We start from the raw sequence: 20204 nt of genomic DNA on the forward strand, positions 1-20204 counted from the left end.
ACTCCACTGTTATCACAATATAAAGCGATTGGCAGGTGCATATTTGGAACCACTTCCAAATCAGTTAAGAACTTTCTGAGCCATACTGCTTCTTTTGCTGCTTCACTTGTAGCTACATACTCAACTTCCATTGTGGAGTCAACAATACAACTTTGCTTGATACTCCTCCACACTATTGCTCCTCCATTCAGAGTGAATACTGACCCCGAAGTTGATTTCCTTGAATTAATATCGGTCTGGAAGTTAGAATCAATGTATCCAGTAAGGATCAGATCCTTAGCACCATACACGAGTATATAATTCCTCGTTCTTCGAAGATACTTGAGGATGTTCTTAATGACAATTAGATGATCATATCCTGGATTGGACTGAAATCTGCTTACTATTCTGATTGCATAGCATATGTCGGGATGAGTACACAACATGGCATACATTAAGCTCCCTACTGCTGATGCCTATGGAATTCGTTTCATAACCTCAACATCTTGAGGTGTCTTAGGACTTTGTTCCTTAGACAGATGAATTCCATGTCTGAAAGGCAACATTCCTTTCTTGAAATTTTGCATTTCGAGACAACATCTTGTCTATATAATATGCCTGAGATAATGTTAAAGTTCTGTTCTTTCGGTTCCGAGGATCCCAAGAACATATTGCGCTTCACCCAAATCTTTCATTTGGAATTACATAGCAAGCCATCTCTTAATGTCAGCTAGAAATTCTACTCCATTTCCTATGAGTAGAATATCATCAACATATAACACCAGAAAAGCGATAGTTTTATTAACGATTTTCTTGTAAACATAAAGTTCATCAACATTTTGTTCAAAGCCATAAGATTTGATCGCAGTCTCAAATCTCATATTCCAGGATCGAGACACTTGTTTCAACCCATAAATGGATCGATTAAGCTTGCAAACTTTATGCTCTTAACCCTGTTCTAACCCTTCTGGTCGAGACATGTAGATACTCTCTTCAAGACAGCCATTTAGAAAGGCTGTCTTGACATCCATTTTCCATATTTCATAATCATAAAATGCAGCTATGGATAAGAGTATTCTAATTGACTTTATTATGGCAACCGAAGAGAAGGTTTCTTCATAGTCTACTCCCTCTCTTTGGGTAAATCCTTTTGCCATAAGCCTAGCTTTGTAGGTCTGTTCCTTACTAGCTTGGTCTCGTTTTCTCTTGTAGATCCATTTGCCACCGATGGGTTTTAGCCCTTCTGGTTGATTTATAAGATCCTAGACTGAATTGAAGCACATAGACTTCATTTCAAGCTCCATGGCTTTAATCCATTGGTTTTTATCCACATCATCCATTGCTTGTTTAAAAGTTAATGGATCCTTTAAGCCATCATCTGGTATGATGACTTGGGTTTCGGTTAAACCCATGTACCGGTTAGGCTGTTGCATAACCCTCCCACTACGTCGAGGCACTCTCAACTCTTGAGAAGGACATGGAGTACCAGTTTCATCAACAACTCTTGTTAATGGACCTACGTGATTTACAACTCTTGTTGATGCATTTGTCGTTTCTCTGATCCTTTTGTTTATTACTAGCCTACTGCAAGGTTGGTGAATCTTGATGTCGTCTTCCTCTAGGAAACTTGCATTCGTTGATACAAATACTTTATCTTCCCGAGGATCATAAAAATAACCACCATTTGTCTCTTTAGGGTAGCCTATAAATAGGCATATTTTTGAACGACATTTCAGTTCTTAGGATTTTTCACCAACACGTGTGTTGGGCATCCTCAGATTCTGAAGTGACGTAAACTACCTTTACGTCCTCTCTATAGCTCGCAAGGTGTTTTAGAAAAACTTTTTGAGGGAACCATGTTGAAAATATATACTGCAGTCTGAACTGCATAACCCCAAAAGGAACTTGGTAACTGAGCAAAACTCATCATGAAACGAACCATGTCTAAATAGGTTCTGTTTCTCCTTTCGGTCACACCATTTTGTTGAGGTATGCCAGGTGCTGTGAGTTATGACTAGATTCCGTGTTCTATCAAATAGTCCTGAAATTTCAAGTCCATTTACTCACCACCTCGATTTGATCGAAATATTTTGAGCCTTTTACCTAATTGGTTCTCAACCTCAACCTTATATTCCTTGAACTTTTCAAGTGTATTAGACTTATGATGTATTAGGTAAATGTAGCCATACCTTGAATAATTATTGACGAAGCTAATGAAATATTCATACCCTCCTCTAGTTTTAACATTCATCGGACCACTAAGGTCTGAATGTACCAGTTCCAAGGGTTCTTTGGCTCTGAGACCTTTTCCTAGACAACGATCTTTTAGTTATTTTACTCTCAAGACAAGATTCACATGACGGTGATGAATTGTCTTCTAACTGATTTAGATAACCGTTCTTAACCAATCTTTGAATCCTATTGAGATAGATGTGACCAAGTCTCAGGTGCCAAAGATAGGCATTTGGAGAAATTTTCTTTTTCTTATTTTGAGTCTCAGTTGTTTTAAATATCTCTATGTTCAAAATGGCTTTTACCTCAGTTAGTTTTAACATGTACAAGTTATTTTCTAATTTCACGTAACAAATATTAATATCTTTTGAAGTAATGAACACTTCATTATTAAGAAACTTTGTAATTTCATTTCAGAAATCATGAGATAGATATTAAATTCCTTTTCATAGAAGGATGTAATAAATATTTTCAAGAAAAATGTAACTATCTCTTATAAATAACTTCATATCTCCCACTGCTTTACCTGAAACAACCTCTTTGATCCCTACCTTAAAGGTCGCTTCTTTAGGATTGTATCAGCAGTAGCGGAAGCACAAGGATCATCTAAGCATTCAAATTCACTAATTTTGGCAAAATATAAAGCATGCTCTTGCAGAAAAACAAGTGAGTTTCAAGACATATCTCTTGTAGAATTTCTTCAAAGCTCCTTCTCCAGCTGCTATCTTCTCCATATCTTGTTGTAGACCACCTCAAGATCTTTTCCACTATTCTCTTGGTTCTCTAGATTGAGTTATGGGACTCAAAACAAGTTTGAATCAAGGGATGAAGGAGAAAAGCTCACTGCAGCAACCTTGTTGAAGAACCCTTTCTTCAACTCGAATTTTCTCTAAAATTCTCTATAGATTGCATGCCCGATTTTCACTCCATCATCTTCATTATATTGCAAACCATCATGCAAAGGAGAGACTTGCATGAGTTTCAGCTCATGCTTGGAGAAGACAAGGCAAACAGATTGCTTTTTTCACACCTCGTCCCAGACTACTCTCTGAGCCTAGGAAAGGACATGGCTGCAGCAGTTATCAAACCTTTTGTTGACACTTACTACCTAATAACTCCTGCGGAAATAACTCTGAAACCAATGTGCAAACTCATATACAGCGGATGCCTCTTAGGCCGAATTCATTAAGTTTGAACACCCAACATATTTAGAGAGATTACATTACTAATTTCACAAGTCCCGATGCCCAAAACCTTAGCCTCTATATGAACAATTGTAACATGTGTACAATATTTACAGTAACCACCTAACAGTCGGGTTACAATATCTTTGTCCTTTAGTGGTAGAGCAGATGCAGAGCTATCTCTTGAGGATTTGACCGCTACCTGGGAGAAAGGAAAACATTTGAAAACGGAGTGAGCTTGCTATCCTAGTGAGTGACTTAAGAAAGAAAACTGATTCTCATGCAAAAGTCTCAATAAAGAGATTAAACTGAAATATAAATTTCTACAGTAACCTTGTACTGCAATATAAACATTTTCCAAGCATAAAGCATATAAAGCTATTTTTATCAGAAAATGTTAAAATTGTTCCTTAGTTGAGAATAACCCTGTTGTGGTTAAATCCCAACGTCAACTGCTAGTCAAGAGAGAACCCTTTTGCTCAATCTCTGACTTTAACTACCTACGTGCATGTGGCCATACTAAGTACTATCATACCTTAGGTACTTTTGCGCAGATACTATAACGTAGATTTTGATAGGTATGATTGATGATGTTATATGCTCGAAATGATGCGATACTACCACTAGATATGCGTTAATGATGGGTGTTTACGTAGTATTCCATGCGTTGTCACAAGTTTCCTTACGATAGGACCAAGTGTAATTCCACTGAAAGTTTCTCGGTGTGATCCGAGGTCGAACACGGGGACTGATTTAGGTTATTGTGGTATGTTCATGATATATGCGACCAGGTTTTCAATCTTTAAAAATGTATTTGTATAGGTATATAAATTGCGATAAAATAAAGTAAAGTAGTAAAGATGCGATAATAAAATGAAATACAATAAACCTAAGCTAGATGATACAAGATACAGGCTTCATGTTACAAGATGCTGGGGTCAAGGCTGGTTGTGAAAGTTGTACAAAGACGTGGAATGCGACGGCAAGTCTTATGAACAGAACAGAAAGAGAAAGACAAAGAATATAACAACGCAAGTTCTCAATTGTGTTGAAGCTACAAATGCTATTTCGCTCTTCTCTTAGTGTACACCTTTCAGTGATCGGCCGCGCTCCCACATGTCTGTGGTGAAACAGAGACTAACGTAATGAACACAAGGTTGTTTCCATGTCTGGAAGTACTACTTGCTTTAGTTAACGAATTCTTCTGACCTTCTCTTGATAGGTCGGAATGGCATCTTCACTTCTACTCTCACAGGTGAAGATGCCGTCTAACATGCCTTAGCTAAACGCATTTTATATCTTTAACATAGATTAAGTACTTGGTTAATTCATATTGCTTATCAGGGAATTAGGAAGACATCATGGAGAAAATGATTAATGGAGGAACGGAAATAGACAGAGAATAGTATATGAAAGCTATCGAAACATTTAATATGTCTATTAAGCATTTGATACATGATGTGTGAATGAAAAGAGACTGAGAAAGTGAAATACAACGATGAAAGAAATAGAACAGATACAAACAAGTGCCAATGCCTTGGCACTGATTCGATGGAGATCTGCTTGCCGGATAGGATGGATTTGATGGTAGGAAGAGCTTCCCTCTCAGGCTTGCTCCACCAGTAGCAGAGATCTTTGCACAGAGCTTTCAATCAGGTGTTTGGTAGATTAGATCTAAGATTCACCTCTCGGCCTTATCTCATCTTCTTCCCGGATTTCTTCACTTAAGCACTTAGCTCAGCCTTTTCTCTCAACAGTTTTGCAGCACTTACCCCGTATCCCATAGCATGAGTTTTCTCTGAAATCTATGGGGTATTTATAGGTGCAGGCCTTTGACTCCGGCCTTGTGGTCCCCACTGATTGTTATGGCAATTCCGAAGATGGGGGGATATTATTCCTTCTGTTATGCAATCAGACCGTCAATTCTACACAACCGTTAGTTGTACATGTGTCTCAATCCTCCGCTTTTGTGTTGCTCAACTGCATCTTTCGATCATGGATTCGCATGCGGTGTTTTTTTTATTACTGCATGCGGTTGCACACAGCTCTGGATCGACTGTCAAATTGCGCTATCATTGCGATAATCGTCTCTTCATTGTTGATTGACGGGCGCAATGTGACAGAGATGCGTTGATCAGTTTCTCGAGAGTCTTGAGCGCAAGCGGTGACTTGGTCTCCTGCAAAACAGAGTAAAATTCGGCTTGTCTTCCATCTTTATGTTGTTAGTGGGTGTAATTGCAAACATTTATAGTTATTGTAATACTAGGCTAATTTTCATATAATAGGTGCATATTTACTAATTTTTGGCTGCCTTATCTAGATAAGGTGGCATAAATAACTTGTACTTCTACAAGTTATCAGATACCTTCTCAAAACTTGTCCTTCAGTATCGAGCTGCTCGGATACCTTCTCGAATGTCCTTCAGTATCGAGTTGGTCGGATACCTTCTCAAATGTCCTTCAGTATCGAGTTGGTCAGATACCTTCTCCAGTATTGCATTTCAAGTAAAACTAGTCATAAAATGACTCTCTTTAAAGCATGTAAAGCATAATGCATAGAAAACATGTCTTTAAAGATACTAACACATGCTTGGTGTATTTAAACACATAAATAGTTTTTCAATAAAATTTCATGAAAGAACGAGTATGTTGAAAACTAGACTCTCGGATCTTTCAGGTGGCTTTAGAATCACTCCAAACTCACGAGTATGCTGGGAGATATCCTTGTCCCAAATTGATGCTATTTCACGACTTCACTGTCCAGCTGGGTCTCCTCTTGAAGCTTTATGACCGATGCATGGTTTTGCTACCAACGCATGCATTCTTTCATCAACGCATAGTTTCCTCAAAATTGCATAGTGTCACAATCGTTCTTTTAGAAGCTTCTCTTAGCGATTGTGCGGCACTTGTTCCTGCTCACGAACAAGTCAGCCAACTCAAACACGGACCGCCGGTGGCACACCAAGTGCCTCTCGCAAACTCTACTCACGTTTTAGGGAAAACGGTTTTAGAAAACGGGTTTGGAGAAAAAGGCTTTCGTAAGCATTTTTTAGAGTGTGAGTAGAGAAAGAAAGATTGTAATAGACTAGAAAGCAATGAGCAACAACAACGACTTTATAGAGTACTACTCCGGGTATGGGGATGTGATGATTAGTCTTATCCCCATATAGTGCATTCTGAACAAAAAGCCAACTGTCACCCTTGCATATGCAAAAGGGCAAGCGATCACTTACAATAGAAATACAAAGAAAGCAAGCTAACTAAACTAACACAATACATGACATGAAAGTATGATAAAAAGGGGTTGGATCGGGCATGCGGCCATGGGCAACAGGCCCTGGACAAGCATACCGTGACACGTAGCGCCATCCCCTAGTGTCATCATCTAACGCTGATGTCGATTGTGTAGTGCCAATGCCTCATCATCTAATGCTATCGCCCATCGCATAGCATTATCGTCAATCGCATAGCGCTATCGTTTAGCACCGCACTTTACCACACGATCGCATACCGTATCGCTTAGCTCACTACATTGCTACACGATCGTCCAACGCCCGCTTACACGATCGCCTACCTCATCGTGTAGCGCTACTCACTTACTATACAATCATCTACCTCATCGTGTAATGCCACTCCTTTACTACACGATCATCCAGCGCCCATGCCCGTGCAAACTTGAGGTTGCCACATGCTTTGCTAACCTCTCACGATATTGGCTGCAGCATGCGTTTCTCTTGGCCACACTTTGGATTCCTTCAATGCCCAAATAACCTCTAAATGAGCAAGGCTAACGCATGGAATAACACTTAGCCAATTTTCTAGCTTCCAATGCATGGGTTACACTTAGCCAATTTTCCAAGCTTTACCCAAGAGTCAAGCTTTCAAATTCACACTTTTCTTCTAATTTTTCACCATTTTCTCTACAATTACACATTAGTTTCCACATCAACCTACTCACCACACTGGTCTCAGTAGGGAACATACTCAAGTAGATAAATTAGGGTTCAGGGTTCACAGCTTTTAAGTGAGCAACTAAAGAGATGGATAATGGAAAATCTTGTTTTTTCCATTTTATGTGTTTTGTCTTTTCCTTTTCAATTTTATCTCAAAAATCAAAATTTGATTTTATAAAATCTATTTTGATTTTAAAAATGAAAATTTTAATTAATTTCATAAATTAATAAAACTTAATTAATTTAATATCAAATATTAAATTAATTTTAACACATATCCATCTTATATTTAAATATATAAATTTTCCTATTCCGTTTAATTCTCAAATTAAACATGTAATTATATTTCATATAATTACTAATTTCCTTAATTCTAATTTGAACCTTTCAAATTAACTGATCACTCTATTCTAAAGCTAGTCCGTTATGAGCTAGTAGGGGGACCTTGCAGACCTATAGATCATGGGCTCCAACGATCCGAGATTAATTGGCTAAACTCATTAGACCAAATTAATCTCCATTCGTTAATTAATGGGTTACTCCACTAAAGCTCATAGTTTCACTCCCCTCACTGTAGATATATTATGTCCACATGATTTAACCATAATCAGCAAGTCGACCCTTCACAGGTTGTTCGTAATAATGGCTGGGTCAAATATCTGTTTTACCCCTGACATTACGTCTTATTCCTCAAGTCCCTACTGATCTTCTAATGAACAACTGGTTTGTGATCCAATCACTAAACTAAACTCTCTTAGCCCAGTGAGAGGTTGGGGCCCCTTGTTCAAGACCTGGATTAAGTACTTGAGAGAACAACCTTTCTCCTATCCCTAAATCGGGTAGGCATGAACTCCGTCTTACACCCTATGTCTCTAGCTATCTATCCGACATTACCCTTGAAATGGGAGTCTTATTGAGCTGGTGCTGTTGAGCCAACCCTTAAGTATGCAAATATAAGGGCAATCCCAAATAAACAGGAGCTCATAGTTAGCTCAGGATTAAGGTCGAATTACCTAGGTCATCTAGGTGAAATAGTTAGTCTTAAACAGTAAACAACGTTATAAAGTAAGAGTGACTTATTTCTTGGTCTTGATCTTATGCAAACTCATTGCATAGGACGCCCCCACTCCTTATGTCATAACATGTATAGGATCACATCATATGTAGCACTTGATAACTCTTTGTAACAACTACAGAGTAGGCTGCATCCAATGGTGTTACCAGAATAAGGTACCCAACCTCATTCATGTACCATAGATCATTTTTGACTATTTACTCGAACCCGATCCACTCTTATGTCTCCACATAAAGTTCAAGTACTCATACAATAGTCATGGGTCTTAGTTTATTGGATTTAGACTTTCATACAATTTATGAGATCAATAACAAGTATATTGATAATTTATGAGTTTTTAGTGAAGGAGAAGAACTCAGTAGGAAATTTTTCCTCTAGTTCTTCAATCCCTTCTCCCCAAATTCACAAAATTGGAGTGGTTTTATTCTTCAACTACATGCAGGCATTAGTGAATTCAGTCAAAGACACCTCAAACTTGAAGATTAAATTAGGATAGATGTGTGAATTGTAGAGTGTTGGTGGAACATTGGAAATTTCCACTAAGTGGAAAATTCCAAATTTCAAATATAATTTGAATTTGAATTTCAATTAATTCAAAATTAATTTAAATCAAAATTTCAAAATTAAATTTCTCAAGTTGAATTAAATTTGAAAAATAATTTGATATTAATTTAGTAAACATATTTAATTGATTAAATAATAATTTAATATCAAATATTAAATTAATCATACACCTAATTTTAAACATGAATCCTATTCAAATAATTAATATTTAAATCAATATTTAAATATTATTGACTCTCCAATTTTATTTAATTTCGATAAATTAAACGTTAAATAATTATATCGAATATAATTTTGCAAACCCTAATTTTTGAATTTGAACTTATTCAAATTCAAACCCTAATTTCAATTTGAACATTCAAATTGATATCATTTGAAATTCACTCAATTCATTAATTCTAGGTTTTCATGTTTTATGAGCTAGTAGAGAGACCTTATGGACCTACAGATCATGAGCTCCAACGATTTAAGATTAATTGGCTAAGATTCTTTAGACCAAATTAATTAGTATTTGTTAATTATTAAGTCACACCACTATAGCTCGATAGTTGCACTCTCATCACTGTAGATATATTTGTGTTCACTTGATTTAATCATAATCAATAAGCCAATCATTCACAGGTTGTTCGTAATAACGGCTGAGTCAAATGCTGTTTTACCCTCGAAATTGCATCTTGCTCCTTAAGTTCCACTGATCCTTTAATGAAGAATTGGTTTGTAATCCAATCATTAAATCAGATCCCTCTCGGACCAATGAGAGGATAGGGCCCCTTGTTCAAGGCCTGGATTCAGCACTTAAGAGAACAACCTTCCTTCTTTTCCTTAAATCGGGTAGGCATGAATTCCATTTTGCTGAACTATGTCCCCAGCTATCTATCTGATCTTATCCCCAAAATAGGAGGCTTATTGAGCAGTGATAATGGACTACTCCCACCTATGCAGATCAAAAGATAATCTCGATTAAACAGGAGCTCATAGTTAGCTCAGGATTAAGATCGAGTTAAAATTTCTTTTTACCCTTATTTTTATGTAAAGGATGGGTAAGCCCATCACTTCACTTTCACTTAGGCCCGGGCAACCTCCTACTCTACAGTGGGATAATCAAGTTTGGAAGGCTCTTTTTGAGCAAGCGATCGTGTTTTTCATAGGATTTCTTGTTACACATGTCAGCATTATGTGATCTTACCTGTGCTAGCCTCCCTGCACGTGCCGATGTCTTTGATCATCCGATAGTGTGAAAAAAAGTCCCTAGCAGGAGTTAGTATAAACCTGATTGCATTCAAAAACAGAAAGGAGTAGTTTCACTGTATATAATCGCATCCAATGACTTGGATTTGGTAGTTCTCCATTTTCTTTTCTCTTTACCTAGGTCATCTACGCGAAATAGTCAGTCTTAAACAGTAAACAATGTGATGAAGTAAAAGTGACTTATTTCTTAGTATGATCTTATGCAAACTCATTGCATAGGACACCCCTACTCTTCATGCCATTACATGAACGAATCAGGATCATGTTTGTAGCATCTTCATCAAATTGTAGTAACTACAGAGTGGGTCGCATTCGATAATGTTACCAGAATAAGGCACCCGACCTTATTCGTATACTTAGATCATTTTGACTATTTACTCGAACTTGATCCATCTTTATATCTCCACATAAAGTTTAAGTATTCACGAAATAGCCATGGATCTTGGTTTATTGGATTTAGACTTTATAAGTGCAATTTATAGATTCAATAACAACTTTATTGAAGTAATGTTGAGCCAACACTTCAGGTCAGTCTCGTTCTTCTTAATCGTTGAGAGTACCTCGACGCAGTGGCAGGGTTGTCATACAACTTGACCATTACTTGGGTTTAACTAAAACTCAGGTTTTCATACCAAATGATGGTGTCGAGGATCCATTGTCCTATAAACAGACGATGAATGATGTAGACAAGGACCAATGGGTTAAAGCCATGGACCTTGAAATGGAGTCCGTGTACTTCAATTCGGTATGAGAGCTTGTAGATTTACCTGAAGGGGTCAAACCCATAGGGTGTAAATGGATCTACAAAAGAAAGAGAGATGTAGCTAGAAAGATACAGACCTTCAAATCTAGACTTGGAGCAAAGGGTTATACCTAAAGGGAAGGGGTTTACTATGAGGAAACTTTTTCCCCTATTGCTATGCTTGAGTCTATAAGAATTCTCGTTCATAGCCACATATTATGACTTAATATATGACAAATGGATGTCAAGACTGCTTTTCTAAATGGCAATCTTGAGGAGAATATCTTTATGTCTTAACCCGAGGGGTTCATAGCCCATGGTTAGGAGCAAAAAGTTTGCAAGATGAATTGATCCATTTATGGGTTGAAAAAGGCATCCAGATTTTGGAACATTAGATTTGATACAACGATCAAATCTTTTGGTTTTGATCAAAACATTAAAATAACTTTGTATCTACAAAAAAAAAAAAAAATCAACGATAATGTAGCTTTTCTAATACTTTATGTGGACGATATCCTACTCATAGGGAATGATGTAGGGCACCTTACTGACATTAAGGAATGACTGGCCCAATTCCAAATGAAAGATTTGGGAGAGGCACAAAATGTACTTGAGATTCAAATCATTAGGGATCGCAAGAATAGAATGCAAACTCTGTCTCAAGCAACTTATATCGACAAAATGTTAACTTGATATTCGATGTAGAACTCTAAGAAGGGGTTGTTACCTTTCAGGCATGGGGTTCACTTGTCTAACGAACAGTGTCCTAAGACACCTCAAGAAGTTGAGCATATGAGACGTATTCTCTATGCCTCAACTGTGGGCAGCTTAATGTATGCTATGCTTTACACTAGGCTAGACATTTGTAATATAATGGGAATTGTCAGTAGGTTCCACTCCAATCCAGGGTTAGACAACTGGACAATGGTTAAGAATATCCTCAAGTATCTTAGGAGAATGAGGGACTAAATTTGGTGTATGGAGTTAAGGATTTGATCCTTACAGGATACACAAACTCTGATTTCCAAACTGATAAGGATTCTAGGAAATCTATGTCAGGATTAGTGTTTACCTTGAACGGGGAGCTGTAGTATGGCATAGCATCAAGCAGGATGTATTGCAAATTCCACTATGGAATTTGAGTATGTAGTTGCCTGTGAAGCAGCAAAGGAAGCATTTTGGCTAAGGAAGTTCCTAATAAATTTGAAAATGGTTCCAAATATGGACTTTCCTATCACTTTATACTGTGACAATAATAGGGCAGTAGCCAACTCTAAAGAACCTTGCAGTCATAAACAAGGAAAGCATATTGAGGGGAAGTATCACCTGATACGTGAGATTGTGCAAAGGGGAGATGTGATTCTCACAAAGATTGCCTTATAGCACAACATTGTTGATCCATTTATGAAGGCTCACTCGGCTAAAGTGTTCGAGAGTCATTTAGAGAACCTAGGTCTACGAGACATGTACATTGTATAATCTAGGGCAAGTGAGAGATGTGTAATGGGTATATGGACGCCCTAGTTTATTGTATTTAGCATTATCTCGCCTTTTGGATTTTGTACAATCCACTGACTAGAGTTTTAGTTCAAGTCGGAGTTTTTTGGGTTTTATGCCCTAAAACTCGTAGATAGTAAATGTTATTAATTGACTGTCATCAATAAGAAGTTATAAATGTTAAACCAATAAATGTTATTGTTTGTATTGTTTTCTATTTTATCTTAATAACCCTAAATCTAATAAACTAACATCCAAGATTTTCTTATGAGTCTTGAACTATATGTGGAGACATACAAGGATCAATGTTCAAGATACAACCTAAAGGGTCTATAGTATAGGGATAAAGAAACCCCTTTTCTCTTCTCCCTCTCCCAATAGTTGGATACCACCTATCCCTCTATTGGAATCCCAGAGAATAACGAGGTTACTTTCGTGGTAGTGTTCGAGATTGTTCGTGATCAAGATCATTGGAGATCCATTCTTTAGAACTAGGAGAAGATTGTTCGTGGCACTTGGGAATCTACAAAGGTAAGAATTGTTCTAATCTCTTTCCTAATGCATGCCAATTTACATGTTTATATATTATGTTTTGAATAATGATTTTGTTTAATGTGAAATCGAATTGCGAGATGCAAAGCATTTTAACAAAATGCTTCAACTGCAGGATTCGATCCCTTCAATACTCTCATATTATATAATTCAATTTGAATCTTATTCAAAATCAACTTTATATTATAATGTATCTATATATATTATATTAACTGTATCATATACAATTAACATTAACTCACTTAAAGTAATTTGAACCTTTCAAAATTTTTCAACTTTAAAATCCTTGTTTAATCTGTTTATTAGCTAGTAGAGGGATTGTGAAACCCAGATTTCCATTTTCCCTACTTAAGTAGGTGATTAAAGGAATTAACTAAGTGGAAGTTAAATCCTATGTTAAAGAGAAGGAAAATTCTAAGTGTTTAAATAGATTGTTGAGTAGCTTTGATTTAAGCTTTAACTAGTGAAAAATTGGTTTAGTATGATGTCAAAAAGGAACCATGCGTCAGAAGCCAAGAAAGAAATGGCTTAAGTATTTGACAATGTGTTGGCCTTGTGCTAAGCGTTGGTATGGTGCCATGCGTTGGCCATGAACATTTGAGAGGTTATTTGGGCATTGAAAGAGGCTAAAGTGTGGTCGAGAGGAAAGGCTATGCAGGGACAAGCATGCGGCAGCCAATGTCTTGAGAGGTTAGCAAAGCATGCAGTAGCCTCAAGTTGCGCAGACATAGGCGCTGGTTGATAGTGTAGTAAATAAGAAGTGCCACACGATAGGTAGACGATCGTGTAGCAAATGAGCAGCACTACACGATGGGGTATGCAATCGTATAGTAAGCGAGCGACGTTACACGATGGGGTATGCAATCGTATAGTAAGCGAGCGGCGCTACACGACGAGGTAGGCGATCATGTAGGCAGGTGGACGATCGTATAGCAAATGCGATAGGTGATCATGTGGAATGGTGAGGCGCTAAACGATAACGCTATGCGATGGACGATAACGCTATTCGATTATATGCTAGGCGATAGTGATGATGCACTAGACGATAGCCAAGCTTCGCTAGACGATGGGCCTCCCCGCTACACGATGAGCAAGAGCTATGCGACAAAGTTATGCGATGGTGCTATGCGGAAACGCTATGCGATAATGCTATATGGTGGCCTTGCTAAACGATAAGCTATGCGATGATGCTATGCGGCGACCTTGCTAAACGATGAGCTAGGCGATGAGACAAGCTATGTTGAACGCATGGTGAATTATCTTGCATTGCTAAGGCTTGCGGTACATAAGGCTTGTGAGGTTAGTTTCGTTGGTCTTGAATAAGAGACTAAGGACGTTGATAAGCAACAAGGACATAAATGCGTTGGTCATAAGGGATGCATTAGCAAGAGCCTAGGCGATGGTAAGCTATACCATGAGGTGTTGAGTTGAGAACTAGGTTGACCCAAAGGTTGTTATGCGTTGGTGATGTGCTATGTGCCAAGGAAATCTGAGGGCATGTGGGCACATAGGACAAGGCTTGAGCAAATAGTATGCATTGAAGAGGGTTGGTCATAATCCCAGTTGAGCGCATAGGCCAAGGGTAAGCCATGTGGGAGAGGAAGGTATGCGGCCATGGATGCGATGCCTTGAGTTTAGTATGACTCAAGTTATGCGTTGATGAGAAAGCCATGGGTAGATGATGGCTAACCGAGAAAAGGACATGCGGCCAAGGATGAGCCTTGCGAGCATCTAGCATATGTGACCAAGTTGCGTCAATGGGATGCACAAGGTAAGGTTGCATTAATAGGAAATGGCACAACCGGGGTTAGTAGGTCACATATGGGGAAAGGTGCTAGGTGGCAATGGCTTGAAGGGTGTTATGTTGAGATTTAAAGACACTGTAAGGGCGCAAAGATGGGATGGATGCATCCGCCAATGGGTGGTTTCCGGACATAAGTGTGTTGCACTAGTCGGATGGACGCATATGATGTTGGATGAACGAATATGAGATTGGATGGATGCATTAAAGGTCGCCATCCGAACATATGGCTTGTTGGGAAGAAATCTTAGGCCTTAAGCAAATGAGGTGGATGCATAAGAAGACATGCAAATTTGAGGGCTATGCATTGGTAAAATGGGAGCAAGACACCTTGTATTGCAATGACGTAAAGATTGCGTTAATAGTATAAGGAAAGGACACTTGGACATGCGGCCAAGTAGTAGGTGTTGGTCTTGGAGAGATTTTGGATGCCTATAAATAAGGCTAAGGACTTCTCTTCAGATCATAACTCAAAAGACATTAAAAAGAGTGTATGAGGATTAATTGGGAGGAGACTATACGTTGATGAAGGAACGAATGCGTTGGTAGCAAGATCATGTGTTGGTCAAGAGATTCCAAGAGGGGAAGATGCTGTCAGACAGAGAGGACAAGAAGTAGCATCAACTTGGGACGATGATATCTCCCAGAATACTAGTGCGTTTGGAGTGATTCTAAAGCCACCTGAAAGCTCTGAGAGTCTAGTTTTCAGGGTAGGCTGTCGAAGAAGAAGCTCCAAGAAATTGGGTGGGAGAATGAGGAAAAGACAGAGCTGTTGAGTAAGCTTGAGCCAATCTTGATGTTTTGATGATTCCGGCCAAACCACGAGGAGTTCTGAGCTAAGACTTTAGGGGTTCAAAAGGAAACCAAGGAAACCTAAGGGACTTTAGAAAGGAAAGTTCCTAACCAACCAAGGTGAATGGTTATTCCATCGTTTGAATGGTTGATTTCTAAGTATATATGTGAATATATATATAGGTTGTGTTTGAAATATTGGCATGATCGGGAAATGTGTTTTGCCTAAATTTGATTGTTGTTGTATTGTTGTTATAATGCGTGTGTCATTATGTCGGAACAAGGTTTGTACTTAGGATACTGTTAGCATGCCTTGTGGACACTTGGCTGGAAATGTCAAGGTTCCTGTCTGGAATTGTCAACGTACTCAAGCATGACTAACTGGAACTAATAATATACTCAGCGGACTATAGGATTGTGTCCAAATTTGGTCATCGCGGGTTATTCGCGGAGAATACTCAGGGAAGATACATGATCATGTCAAGGTTGTCCAGCAGACAGGCTGGGGTGATTACATTTTATTATGTGATTGTTGTTGATCATGGAATTGTATTCCCAAAAATGAATTTCTAAAATCAAACTTATGTTTGTTTAAAGCTGCCACTCACTAAGCTTTGTAGCTCACGTTTTCCATGTTTTATGTCTTCCACCCCCTCCCCCCCAGGTAGAGGAAGGTGAGGAGTTCCAGGGTGCTGGTAAGGTTAAGGTCTACCACAAGCCACAGTTACACTTCCAGAGGGTTTTATGAATGATTGTTGTAAACTTTGTAATTAAAGTCTTGGAGTTGTGTGAACATTACATTGTTGGAATATAAAATGGGCCTACTTAATCAGTTGTTGTTATCTCCTTGACTTAAGTTGGACAGTAGGTATCACAAAAGGGTGGTATTTGTAGTCCCTCACTCCTCTCCTTAGGCTCAGGAGTGTGGGCTCGGGGCGGGGTGTGACAACTTGGTATCAGAGCATAAGTTTCTGGGAAAATTGGGGAATTAGTTTATACCATCTTAGTATCAAAGTATAAGTTCTAGGAAGGTTAAAGAGTTAGTTTATACCACTTGGTATCAAAGCAAAGGTATACATAAAACCTGGGGAAAAGTTGAGATTGGGTTGATACTAGTCCAGTATCAAAGCATAAATTCTTAAAAACCTGAGGTTTGAGTTTTTAGTAAAACCAGAGGGAAGTATAGTAGAGTAAAGGTTTAAAAAGAAACCTAAGAATTAGTCGAAATAGACTAAGACAAATGGCTGAAGTGGCATGACCTAGCAGGCAATCGGAGCTGGAACTCACACCGCTTCCTAAAGATCTACCGAGGGAGGTAAGGATGAATTTAAATTATTCTTATTTAGTATTTGAGATAGAAAAGCTATGTTGTAGATAGTTTGGTTCAACATCTAGCTTCGCGATGGCTAGGTGAGGTATTGTTGGACAAACTAAGAAATTAGTATTAGAGTAGCGTAGTGGAAGCATGATAATAAACAAGGTTATAAGAGGTTACAACAGTGGTTGTTGTGAAACCTTAAAACCGGAGTTCGTATGAGTAAATTTTGAGGATGAAATTTTCTTAAGGGGGAAGTAAATGTGAAACCCGGATTTCCATTTCCTTACTTAAGCAGGTGATTAAGGGAATTAACTAAGTGGAAGTTAAATCTTATGGTAAAGAGAAGGAAAATTCCAAGTGTTTAAATAGATTGTTGAGTAGCTTTGAGCTAAGCCTTAACTAGTGAAAATTTGGTTCAGTATGATGCCAAAAAGAACCATGCATTGGAAACCAAGAAAGAAATGGCTTAAGTATTTGACAATGCGTTGGCCTTGTGCTAAGCGTTGGTATGGTGCCATGCGTTGGCCATGAAAATTTGAGAGGTTATTTGGGCATTAAAAGAGGCTAAAGTGTGGCCGAGAGGAAAGGCTATGCAGGGACAAACATGTGGCAGCCAATTTCTTGAGAGGTTAGCAAAGCATGCGGTAGCCTTAAGTTGCGCGGACATAGGCGCTGGTTGATCGTGTAGTAAATAAACAGTACCATATGATGAGGTAGACGATCGTGTAGCAAACGAGCAGCGCTACACGATGGGGTATGCAATTATATAGTAAGCGAGCGGCGCTACACGACGAGGTAGGCGGGCAAACGATCGTATAGCAAATGCGGTAGGCAATTGTGCGAAATGGTGAGGTGCTAAACGATAATGCTATGCGATGGACGATAGCGCTATGCGATGATACGCTAGGCGATTGCGATGATGCACTAGACGATAGCTGAGCTTCGCTAGACAATGGGCATCACCGTTACATGATGAGCAAGAGCTATGCAGCAATGCTATGCGATGGAGCTATGTGACAATGCTATGCGATGATGCTATGCGGCGGCCTTGCTAAACGATAAGCTATGCGATGATGCTATGCGGCGGCCTTGCTAAACGATGAGCTAGGTGATGAGACAAGCTATGGTGAACGCATGAAGAATTGTCTTGCGTTGCTAAAGCTTGCGATACATAAGGCTTGTGAGGTTAGTTGCATTGGTCTTGAACAAGAGACTAAGGACGTTGACAAGCAAAAGGACATACATGCGTTGGTCATAAGGGATGCGTTAGCAAGAGCCTAGGCGATGGTAAGCTATATCATGAGGTGTTGAGTTGAGAACTAGGTTGACCCAAAGGTTGTTATGTGTTGGTGATGTGCTATGTGTCAAGGACATTCGAGCATGTGGGTGCATAGGACAAGGCTTGAGCAAATAGTATGCATTGAAGAGGGTTGGTCATAATCCTAGTTGGGCACATAGGCCAAGGGTAAGTCATGCGGGAAACGAAGGTATGCGGCCAAGGATGCGATGCCTTGAGTTTAGTATGACTTAAGTTATGCGTTGATAAGAAAGCCATGGGTTGATGATGGCTAATCGAGAAAAAGACATGCGGCCAAGGATGAGCCTTGCGAGCATCTAGCATATGTGACCATGTTGCGTCAATGGGATGCACAAGGTAAGGTTGTATTAATTGGAAATGGAAAAACTGAGGTTAGTAGGTCGCATATGGGGAAAGGTGCTAGGCGGCAATGGCTTGAAGGGTGTTATGTTGAGATTTAAAGACACCGCAAGGGCGCAAAGATGGGATGTACGCATGCGCCAATGGGTGGTGTCCGGACATAAGTGTGTTGCACCAGTCGGATGGACACATATGAAGTTGGATGGACGCATATGACGTTGGATGAACACATATGAGATTGGATGGACGCATTCAAGGTTGTCATCCGGACATGTGGCTTGTTGGGAAGAAATCTTAGACCTTAAGCAAATGAGGTGGATGCACAAGAAGACATGAAAATTTGAGGGCTATGCATTGGTAAAAGGGGAGCAAGACACCTTAGATTGTGATGACGTAAAGATTGCATTAATAGTGTAAGGACAGGACACTTGGACATGTGGCCCAGTAGGAGGTGTTAGCCTTTGAGAGATTTTGGATGCCTATAAATAAGGCCAAGGACTTCTCTTCAGATCATAACTCAAAAAGACATTAAGAAGAGTGTATCAGGATTAATTGGAAGGAGACTATGCATTGATGAAGGAACGCATGCGTTGGTAGTAAGACAATGCGTTGGTCAAGAGATTCCAAGAGGGGAAGATGCTGTCAGACAGAGAGGACAGAAAGTAGCATCAAATTAGGATGAGGATATCTCCCAGAATACTCGTGCATTTGGAGTGATTTCAAAGCCACCTGAAAGCTCTGAGAGTCTAGTTTTCAGGGTTGGGCTGTTGAAGAAGAAGCTCTAAAGAATCAGGCTGGATAATGACGAAAAGGTAGAAGGGTCGAGCTATCAGGTAAGCTTGGGCCAATCTTGATGTTTTGATGATTCCGGCCAAACCACGAGGAGTTCTGAGCTAAGACTTTAGGGGTTCAAAAGGAAACCAAGGAAACCTAAGGGACTTCAGAAAGGAAAGTTCCTAACCAACCAAGGTGAGTGTCTATTCCATCGTTTGAATGGTTGATTTCTAAGTATATATATAGGTTGTGTTTGAAATATTGGCATGATCGAGAAATGTGTTTTGCCTAAATTTGATTGTTGTTGTATTATTGTTATAATGCGTGTGTCATTATGTCGGAATAAGGTTTGTACTCAGGATACTATTAGCATGCCTTGTGGACACTTGGCTAGAAATGTCAAGGTATCTGACTAGAATTGTCAATGTACTCAAGCATGACTAACAGGAACTAAAAATATACTCAACGGACTATAGGATTGTGTCCAAATTTGGTCATCGGGGGTTATGTGTTTGTTGTTGATCATGGAATTGTATTCCCAAAAATGAATTTCTAAAATCAAACTTATGTTTGTTTAAAGCTGCCACTTATTGAGCTTTGTAGCTCACGTTTTCCATGTTTTATGTCTTCCACCCCCCCCTCCCCCAGGTAGCGGAATGTGAGGAGTTCCAGGGTGCTGCTAAGGTCAAGGTCTGCCACAAGCCATAGTTACACTTCCGAAGGGTTTTATGATGATTGTTGTAAACTTTGTAATTAAAGTCTTGGAGTTGTGTGAACATTACATTGTTGTAATGTAAAATAGGTCTACTTAATCAGTTGTTGTTATCTCCTTGACTT

The sequence above is a fragment of the Benincasa hispida genome, chromosome 4 (assembly GCF_027475165.1).
Source record: "Benincasa hispida cultivar pf3 chromosome 4, pf3_genome.v1.1, whole genome shotgun sequence".
Taxonomy (NCBI): domain Eukaryota; kingdom Viridiplantae; phylum Streptophyta; class Magnoliopsida; order Cucurbitales; family Cucurbitaceae; genus Benincasa; species Benincasa hispida.